We start from the raw sequence: 9,344 nt of genomic DNA, 5'->3' as shown, positions 1-9,344 counted from the left end.
TCATGCAAAATTGTTATATTATTCTGTTTAATGAATTATTATTATTTAGACACATTGAATTAATTGCTGCAAGTTAATTGCTAGACTCATTAAATTTGATGAATGTTACCAATATATGAATGAGCTACAATTCAGTTTGAGCAATGAAGCGTAAACGAAACATTGGACCACTAATTTTAAACAGCAAAAAACACAAGTGCAAAATAAGATTTAATGAAATAAATAACACTTACTTTGTGCTCAATGGTCGTTTGTTGGTTCTTATCCAAATGCACCTTTATCAATTGGGTGCCATCCAATTTGACACGAATACGTTTGCCTACGATCTCTGCTGGAAAATATTCTAAAATAAAAATCACAGCAGTTAAACCTACGCGAACGGATTAATTGCACGTCTGTTTACGAAAACTTTGTAGTTACTCGTTCACTATCTAAGTCTTTACGATGCTGATATAACTCTTCCTATTCAAGTGGTCCTTGCAAACCCATATGAAATATTTTTCTCATCCACCAGAAACTCCATCACGAAAATATATTAGCGGTTGAGTAGGATTTCTTTGCGCGTTCAATTTTTCTTCAGTTCCGATTCATGTTAATTTTTTATTTCAGTTTACGTTTGATTATGATACAAAAATGTAGTAATAAATTCGAAGTTCAAGAAATGAATATAACCGACACGAGCACCACTCAATATGGTAAATGCAACAAAAATTTTTTAAATCGTGAATAACAGTAAATAGCAATGCAAAAAATTTACAATATTTTTTCAATGTTACAACAAAACTTTATAGACAATGTACGGTAATTATGCGTACTCGTTCTCGTATTCGTACAACAGAAATTATTTTCAAATAATTCCTTATCCTTATGCAAATCATGCAAAATTGTTATATTATTCTGTTTAATGAATTATTATTATTTAGACATATTGAATTAATTGCTGCAAGTTAATTGCTACACTCATTAAATTTGATGAATGTTACCAATATATGAATAAGCTACAATTCAGTTTGAGCAATGAAGCGTAAACGAAACATTGGACCACTAATTTTAAACACAAAAAGCGAGTGCGGAAAAGATTAATGAAATAGCTGTTATTTAACACTTATTTGTGCTCAAATGGTCGTTTGTAGATTCTTATGCAATGCACCTTTATAATTTGGGTGCCACAATTTGGCACGAATACGTTTGCCTACGGATCTCTGCTGGAAACCTAAATCTTCTAAATAAATACACAGCGTTAAAACTAACGGAACGGATTATTGCACCGTCTTGTTTTTACGAAAAATTTGTAGTTACTCGTTCACTATCTAAGTCTTTACGGTGCTGATATAAGTCTTCCTCTTCAAGTGGTCCTTGCAAACCCTTATGAAATATTTTTCTCATACACCAGAAACTCCATCTCGAAAATATATTAGCGGTTGAGTAGGGATTTTTGCGCGTTCAATTTTCTTTAGTCGCATTCATGTTAAATTCTTTATTTACAGTTACTTTGATTCCATGATAACCAAAAATGTAGAATAATTGAATTCAAGAAATGAAGATAACCGACACGAGCAACCACTCAATTGGTAAATGCAACAAAATTTTTAAATCGTGATAACAGTAAAATAGCACTGCAAAAAATTTACAATATTTTTTCAATGTTACAACAAAACTTTATAGACAATGTACGGTAATTACGCGTACTCGTTCTCGTATTCGTACAACAGAAATTAAATTATTTTCAAATAATTCCTTATGCAAATCATGCAAAATTGTTATATTATTCTGTTTAATGAATTATTATTATTAAGACATATTGAATTAATTGCTGCAAGTTAATTGCTACACTCATTAAATTTGATGAATGTTACCAATATATGAATAAGCTACAATTCAGTTTGAGCAATGAAGCGTAAACGAAACATTGGACCACTAATTTTAAACAGCAAAAAACACAAGTGCAAAAAAAGATTTAATGAAATAAGTGTTATTTAACACTTACTTTGTGCTCAATGGTCGTTTGTAGATTCTTATCCAAATGCACCTTTATAATTTGGGTGCCATCAAATTTGGCACGAATACGTTTGCCTACGATCTCTGCTGGAAACACTAAATCTTCTAAAATAAAATACACAGCAGTTAAACTACGCGAACGGATTATTGCACCGTCTTTTTTTTACGAAAACTTTGTAGTTACTCGTTCACTATCTAAGTCTTTACGGTGCTGATATAAGTCTTTCTCTTCAAGTGGTCCTTGCAAACCCTTATGAAATATTTTTCTCATCCACCAGAAACTCCATCTCGAAAATATATTAGCGGTTGAGTAGGGATTCTTTGGGCGTTCAATTTTTCTTCTAGTCCGATTGATGTTAAATTTCTTTATTTACAGTTACGTTTGGTTATGATAAACCAAAAATGTAGTAATAAATTCGAAGTTCAAGAAATGAAGATAACCGACACGAGCACCACTCAATATGGTAAATGCAACAAAAATTTTTTAAATCGTGAATAGCAGTAAATAGCAATGCAAAAAATTTACAACACTTTTTCAATGTTACAACAAAACTTTATAGACAATGTACGATAATTACGCGTACTCGTTCTCGTATTCGTACAACAGAAATTATTTTCAAATAATTCCTTATGCAAATCATGCAAAATTGTTATATTATTCTGTTTAATGAATTATTATTATTTAGTCATATTGAATTAATTGCTGCAAGTTAATTGCTAGACTCATTAAATTTGATGAATGTTACCAATATATGAATGAGCTACAATTCAGTTTGAGCAATGAAGCGTAAACGAAACATTGGACCACTAATTTTAAACAGCAAAAAACACAAGTGCAAAAAAGATTTAATGAAATAAGTGTTATTTAAAACTTACTTTGTGGTCATGGTCGTTGTGGATTCTTATCCAAATCACCTTTTAATTTGGGTGCCATCAATTTGGCACAATAGTTTTGCTACGATCTTGCTGGAAACCTAATCTTCTCACAGTAAAATACACAGCAGTTAAACTACGCGAACGGATTATTGCACCGTCTTGTTTTTACGAAAACTTTGTAGTTACTCGTTCACTATCTAAGTCTTTACGATGCTGATATAACTCTTCCTCTTCAAGTGGTCCTTGCAAACCCATATGAAATATTTTTCTCATCCACCAGAAACTCCATCTCGAAAATATATTAGCGGTTGAGTAGGGATTCTTTGGGCGTTCAATTTTTCTTCTAGTTCGATTCATGTTAAATTTCTTTATTTACAGTTACGTTTGGTTATGATAAACCAAAAATGTAGTAATAAATTCGAAGTTCAAGAAATGAAGATAACCGACACGAGCACCACTCAATATGGTGAATGCAACAAAAATTTTTTAAATCGTGAATAACAGTAAATAGCAATGCAAAAAATTTACAATATTTTTTCAATGTTACAACAAAACTTTATAGACAATGTACGGTAATTATGCGTACTCGTTCTCGTATTCGTACAACAGAAATTATTTTCAAATAATTCCTTATGCAAATCATGCAAAATTGTTATATTATTCTGTTTAATGAATTATTATTATTTAGTCATATTGAATTAATTGCTGCAAGTTAATTGCTAGACTCATTAAATTTGATGAATGTTACCAATATATGAATGAGCTACAATTCAGTTTGAGCAATGAAGCGTAAACGAAACATTGGACCACTAATTTTAAACAGCAAAAACCACAAGTGCAAAAAAAGATTTAATGAAATAAGTGTTATTTAACACTTACTTTGTGCTCAATGGTCGTTTGTAGATTCTTATCCAAATGCACCTTTATAATTTGGGTGCCATCCAATTTGGCACGAATACGTTTGCCTACGATCTCTGCTGAAAACACTAAATCTTCTAAAATAAACACAGCAGTTAAACTACGCGAACGGATTATTGCACCGTCTTGTTTTTACGAAAACTTTGTAGTTTCTCGTTCACTATCTAAGTCTTTACGGTGCTGATATAAGTCTTCCTCTTCAAGTGGTCCTTGCAAACCCTTATGAAATATTTTTCTCATCCACCAGAAACTCTATCTCGAAAATATATTAGCGGTTGAGTAGGGATTCTTTGGGCGTTCAATTTTTCTTCTAGTCCGATTCATGTTAAATTTCTTTATTTACAGTTACGTTTGGTTATGATAAACCAAAAATGTAGTAATAAATTCGAAGTTCAAGAAATGAAGATAACCGACACGAGCACCACTCAATATGGTGAATGCAACAAAAATTTTTTAAATCGTGAATAACAGTAAATAGCAATGCAAAAAATTTACAATATTTTTTCAATGTTATAACAAAACTTTATAGACAATGTACGGTAATTACGCGTACTCGTTCTCGTATTCGTACAACAGAAATTATTTTCAAATAATTCCTTATGCAAATCATGCAAATTTGTTATATTATTCTGTTTAATGAATTATTATATTTAGACATATTGAATTAATTGCTGCAATTTAATTGCTAGACTCATTAAATTTGATGAATGTTACCAATATATGAAGCGTAAACGAAACATTGGACCACTAATTTTAAACAGCAAAAACCACAAGTGCAAAAAAGATTTAATGAAATAAGTGTTATTTAACACTTACTTTGTGCTCAATGGTCGTTTGTAGATTCTTATCCAAATGCACCTTTATAATTTGTGTGCCATCCAATTTGGCACGAATACGTTTGCCTACGATCTCTGCTGGAAACACTAAATCTTCTAAAATAAAATACACAGCAGTTAAACTACGAACGGATTATTGCACCGTCTTGTTTTTACGAAATCTTTGTAGTTACTCGTTCTCTATCTAAGTCTTTACGGTGCTGATATAAGTCTTCCTCTTCAAGTGGTCCTTGCAAACCCTTATGAAATATTTTTCTCATCCACCAGTAACTCCATCTCGAAAATATATTAGCGGTTGAGTAGGGATTCTTTGGGCGTTCAATTTTTCTTCTAGTCCGATTCATGTTAAATTTCTTTATTTACAGTTACGTTTGATTATGATAAACCAAAAATGTAGTAATAAATTCGAAGTTCAAGAAATGAAGATAACCGACACGAGCACCACTCAATATGGTAAATGCAACAAAAATTTTTTAAATCGTGAATAACAGTAAATAGCAATGCAAAAAATTTACAACACTTTTTCAATGTTACAACAAAACTTTATAGACAATGTACGATAATCACGCGTACTCGTTCTCGTATTCGTACAACAGAAATTATTTTCAAATAATTCCTTATGCAAATCATGCAAAATTGTTATATTATTCTGTTTAATGAATTATTATTATTTAGACATATTGAATTAATTGCTGCAAGTTAATTGCTAGACTCATTAAATTTGATGAATGTTACAATATATGAATGAGCTACAATTCAGTTTGAGCAATGAAGCGTAAACGAAACATTGGACCACTAATTTTAAACAGCAAAAACCACAAGTGCAAAAAAAGATTTAATGAAATAAGTGTTATTTAACACTTACTTTGTGCTCAATGGTCGTTTGTAGATTCTTATCCAAATGCACCTTTATAATTTGGGTGCCATCCAATTTGCCACAAATACATTTGCCTACGATCTCTGCTGGAAACACTAAATCTTCTAAATAAAATACACAGCAGTTAAACTACGCGAACGGATTATTGCACCGTCTTGTTTTTACGAAAACTTTGTAGTTACTCGTTCACTATCTAAGTCTTTACGGTGCTGATATAAGTCTTTCTCTTCAAGTGGTCCTTGCAAACCCATATGAAATATTTTTCTCATCCACCAGAAACTCCATCTCGAAAATATATTAGCGGTTGAGTAGGGATTCTTTGGGCGTTCAATTTTTCTTCTAGTCCGATTCATGTTAAATTTCTTTATTTACAGTTACGTTTGGTTATGATAAACCAAAAATGTAGTAATAAATTCGAAGTTCAAGAAATGAAGATAACCGACACGAGCACCACTCAATATGATAAATGCAACAAAAATTTTTTAAATCGTGAATAATAGTAAATAGCAATGCAAAAAATTTACAATATTTTTTCAATGTTATAACAAAACTTTATAGACAATGTACGGTAAAATTACGCGTACTCGTTCTCGTATTCGTACAACAGAAATTATTTTCAAATAATTCCTTATGCAAATCATGCAAAATTGTTATATTATTCTGTTTAATGAATTATTATTATATAGACATATTGAATTAATTGCTGCAAGTTAATTGCTAGACTCATTAAATTTGATGAATGTTACCAATATATGAAGCGTAAACGAAACATTGGACCACTAATTTTAAACAGCAAAAAACACAAGTGCAAAAAAGATTTAATGAAATAAGTGTTATTTAACACTTACTTTGTGCTCAATGGGTGTTTGTAGATTCTTTCCAAATGCACCTTTATATATAATTTGGGTGCCATCCAATTTGGCACGAATACGTTTGCCTACGATCTCTGCTGGAAACACTAAATCTTCTAAAATAAAATACACAGCAGTTAAACTACGCGAACGGATTATTGCACCGTCTTGTTTTTACGAAAACTTTGTAGTTACTCGTTCACTATCTAAGTCTTTACGGTGCTGATATAACTCTTCCTCTTCAAGTGGTCCTTGCAAACCCTTATGAAATATTTTTCTCATCCACCAGAAACTCCATCTCGAAAATATATTAGCGGTTGAGTAGGGATTCTTTGGGCGTTCAATTTTTCTTCTAGTCCGATTCATGTTAAATTTCTTTATTTACAGTTACGTTTGATTATGATAAACCAAAAATGTAGTAATAAATTCGAAGTTCAAGAAATGAAGATAACCGACACGAGCACCACTCAATATGGTAAATGCAACAAAAATTTTTTAAATCGTGAATAACAGTAAATAGCAATGCAAAAAATTTACAATATTTTTTCAATGTTACAACAAAACTTTATAGACAATGTACGGTAATTATGCGTACTCGTTCTCGTATTCGTACAACAGAAATTATTTTCAAATAATTCCTTATCCTTATGCAAATCATGCAAAATTGTTATATTATTCTGTTTAATGAATTATTATTATTAAGACATATTGAATTAATTGCTGCAAGTTAATTGCTACACTCATTAAATTTGATGAATGTTACCAATATATGAATAAGCTACAATTCAGTTTGAGCAATGAAGCGTAAACGAAACATTGGACCACTAATTTTAAACAGCAAAAAACACAAGCGCAAAAAAAGATTTAATGAAATAAGTGTTATTTAACACTTACTTTGTGCTCAATGGTCGTTTGTAGATTCTTATCCAAATGCACCTTTATATATAATTTGGGTGCCATCCAATTTGGCACGAATACGTTTGCCTACGATCTCTGCTGGAAACACTAAATCTTCTAAAATAAAATACACAGCAGTTAAACTACGCGAACGGATTATTGCACCGTCTTGTTTTTACGAAAACTTTGTAGTTACTCGTTCACTATCTAAGTCTTTACGGTGCTGATATAACTCTTCCTCTTCAAGTGGTCCTTGCAAACCCTTATGAAATATATTTCTCATCCACCAGAAACTCCATCTCGAAAATATATTAGCGGTTGAGTAGGGATTCTTTGGGCGTTCAATTTTTCTTCTAGTCCGATTCATGTTAAATTTCTTTATTTACAGTTACGTTTGATTATGATAAACCAAAAATGTAGTAATAAATTCGAAGTTCAAGAAATGAAGATAACCGACACGAGCACCACTCAATATGGTAAATGCAACAAAAATTTTTTAAATCGTGAATAACAGTAAATAGCAATGCAAAAAATTTACAATATTTTTTCAATGTTACAACAAAACTTTATAGACAATGTACGGTAATTACGCGTACTCGTTCTCGTATTCGTACAACAGAAATTATTTTCAAATAATTCCTTATCCTTATGCAAATGATGCAAAATTGTTATATTATTCTGTTTAATGAATTATTATTATTTAGACATATTGAATTAAGCTGCAAGTTAATTGCTAGACTCATTAAATTTGATGAATGTTACCAATATATGAAGCGTAAACGAAACATTGGACCACTAATTTTAAACAGCAAAAAACACAAGTGCAAAAAAGATTTAATGAAATAAGTGTTATTTAACACTTACTTTGTGCTCAATGGTCGTTTGTAGATTCTTATCCAAATGCACCTTTATAATTTGGGTGCCATCCAATTTGGCACAAATACGTTTGCCTACGATCTCTGCTGGAAACACTAAATCTTCTAAAATAAAATACACAGCAGTTAAACTACGCGAACGGATTATTGCACCGTCTTGTTTTTACGAAAACTTTGTAGTTACTCGTTCACTATCTAAGTCTTTACGGTGCTGATATAACTCTTCCTCTTCAAGTGGTCCTTGCAAACCCTTATGAAATATATTTCTCATCCACCAGAAACTCCATCTCGAAAATATATTAGCGGTTGAGTAGGGATTCTTTGGGCGTTCAATTTTTCTTCTAGTCCGATTGATGTTAAATTTCTTTATTTACAGTTACGTTTGATTATGATAAACCAAAAATGTAGTAATAAATTCGAAGTTCAAGAAATGAAGATAACCGACACGAGCACCACTCAATATGGTAAATGCAACAAAAATTTTTTAAATCGTGAATAATAGTAAATAGCAATGCAAAAAATTTACAATATTTTTTCAATGTTACAACAAAACTTTATAGACAATGTACGGTAATTACGCGTACTCGTTCTCGTATTCGTACAACAGAAATTATTTTCAAATAATTCCTTATGCAAATCATGCAAAATTGTTATATTATTCTGTTTAATGAATTATTATTATTTAGACATATTGAATTAATTGCTGCAAGTTAATTGCTACACTCATTAAATTTGATGAATGTTACCAATATATGAATAAGCTACAATTCAGTTTGAGCAATGAAGCGTAAACGAAACATTGGACCACTAATTTTAAACAGCAAAAAACACAAGCGCAAAAAAAGATTTAATGAAATAAGTGTTATTTAACACTTACTTTGTGCTCAATGGTCGTTTGTAGATTCTTATCCAAATGCACCTTTATATATAATTTGGGTGCCATCCAATTTGGCACGAATACGTTTGCCTACGATCTCTGCTGGAAACACTAAATCTTCTAAAATAAAATACACAGCAGTTAAACTACGCGAACGGATTATTGCACCGTCTTGTTTTTACGAAAACTTTGTAGTTACTCGTTCACTATCTAAGTCTTTACGGTGCTGATATAACTCTTCCTCTTCAAGTGGTTCTTGCAAACCCTTATGAAATATTTTTCTCATCCACCAGAAACTCCATCTCGAAAATATATTAGCGGTTGAGTAGGGATTCTTTG

Source organism: Teleopsis dalmanni, chromosome X, assembly GCF_002237135.1.
Source record: "Teleopsis dalmanni isolate 2A chromosome X, ASM223713v2, whole genome shotgun sequence".
NCBI lineage: Eukaryota > Metazoa > Arthropoda > Insecta > Diptera > Diopsidae > Teleopsis > Teleopsis dalmanni.
This window is presented reverse-complemented; position numbering follows the sequence as displayed.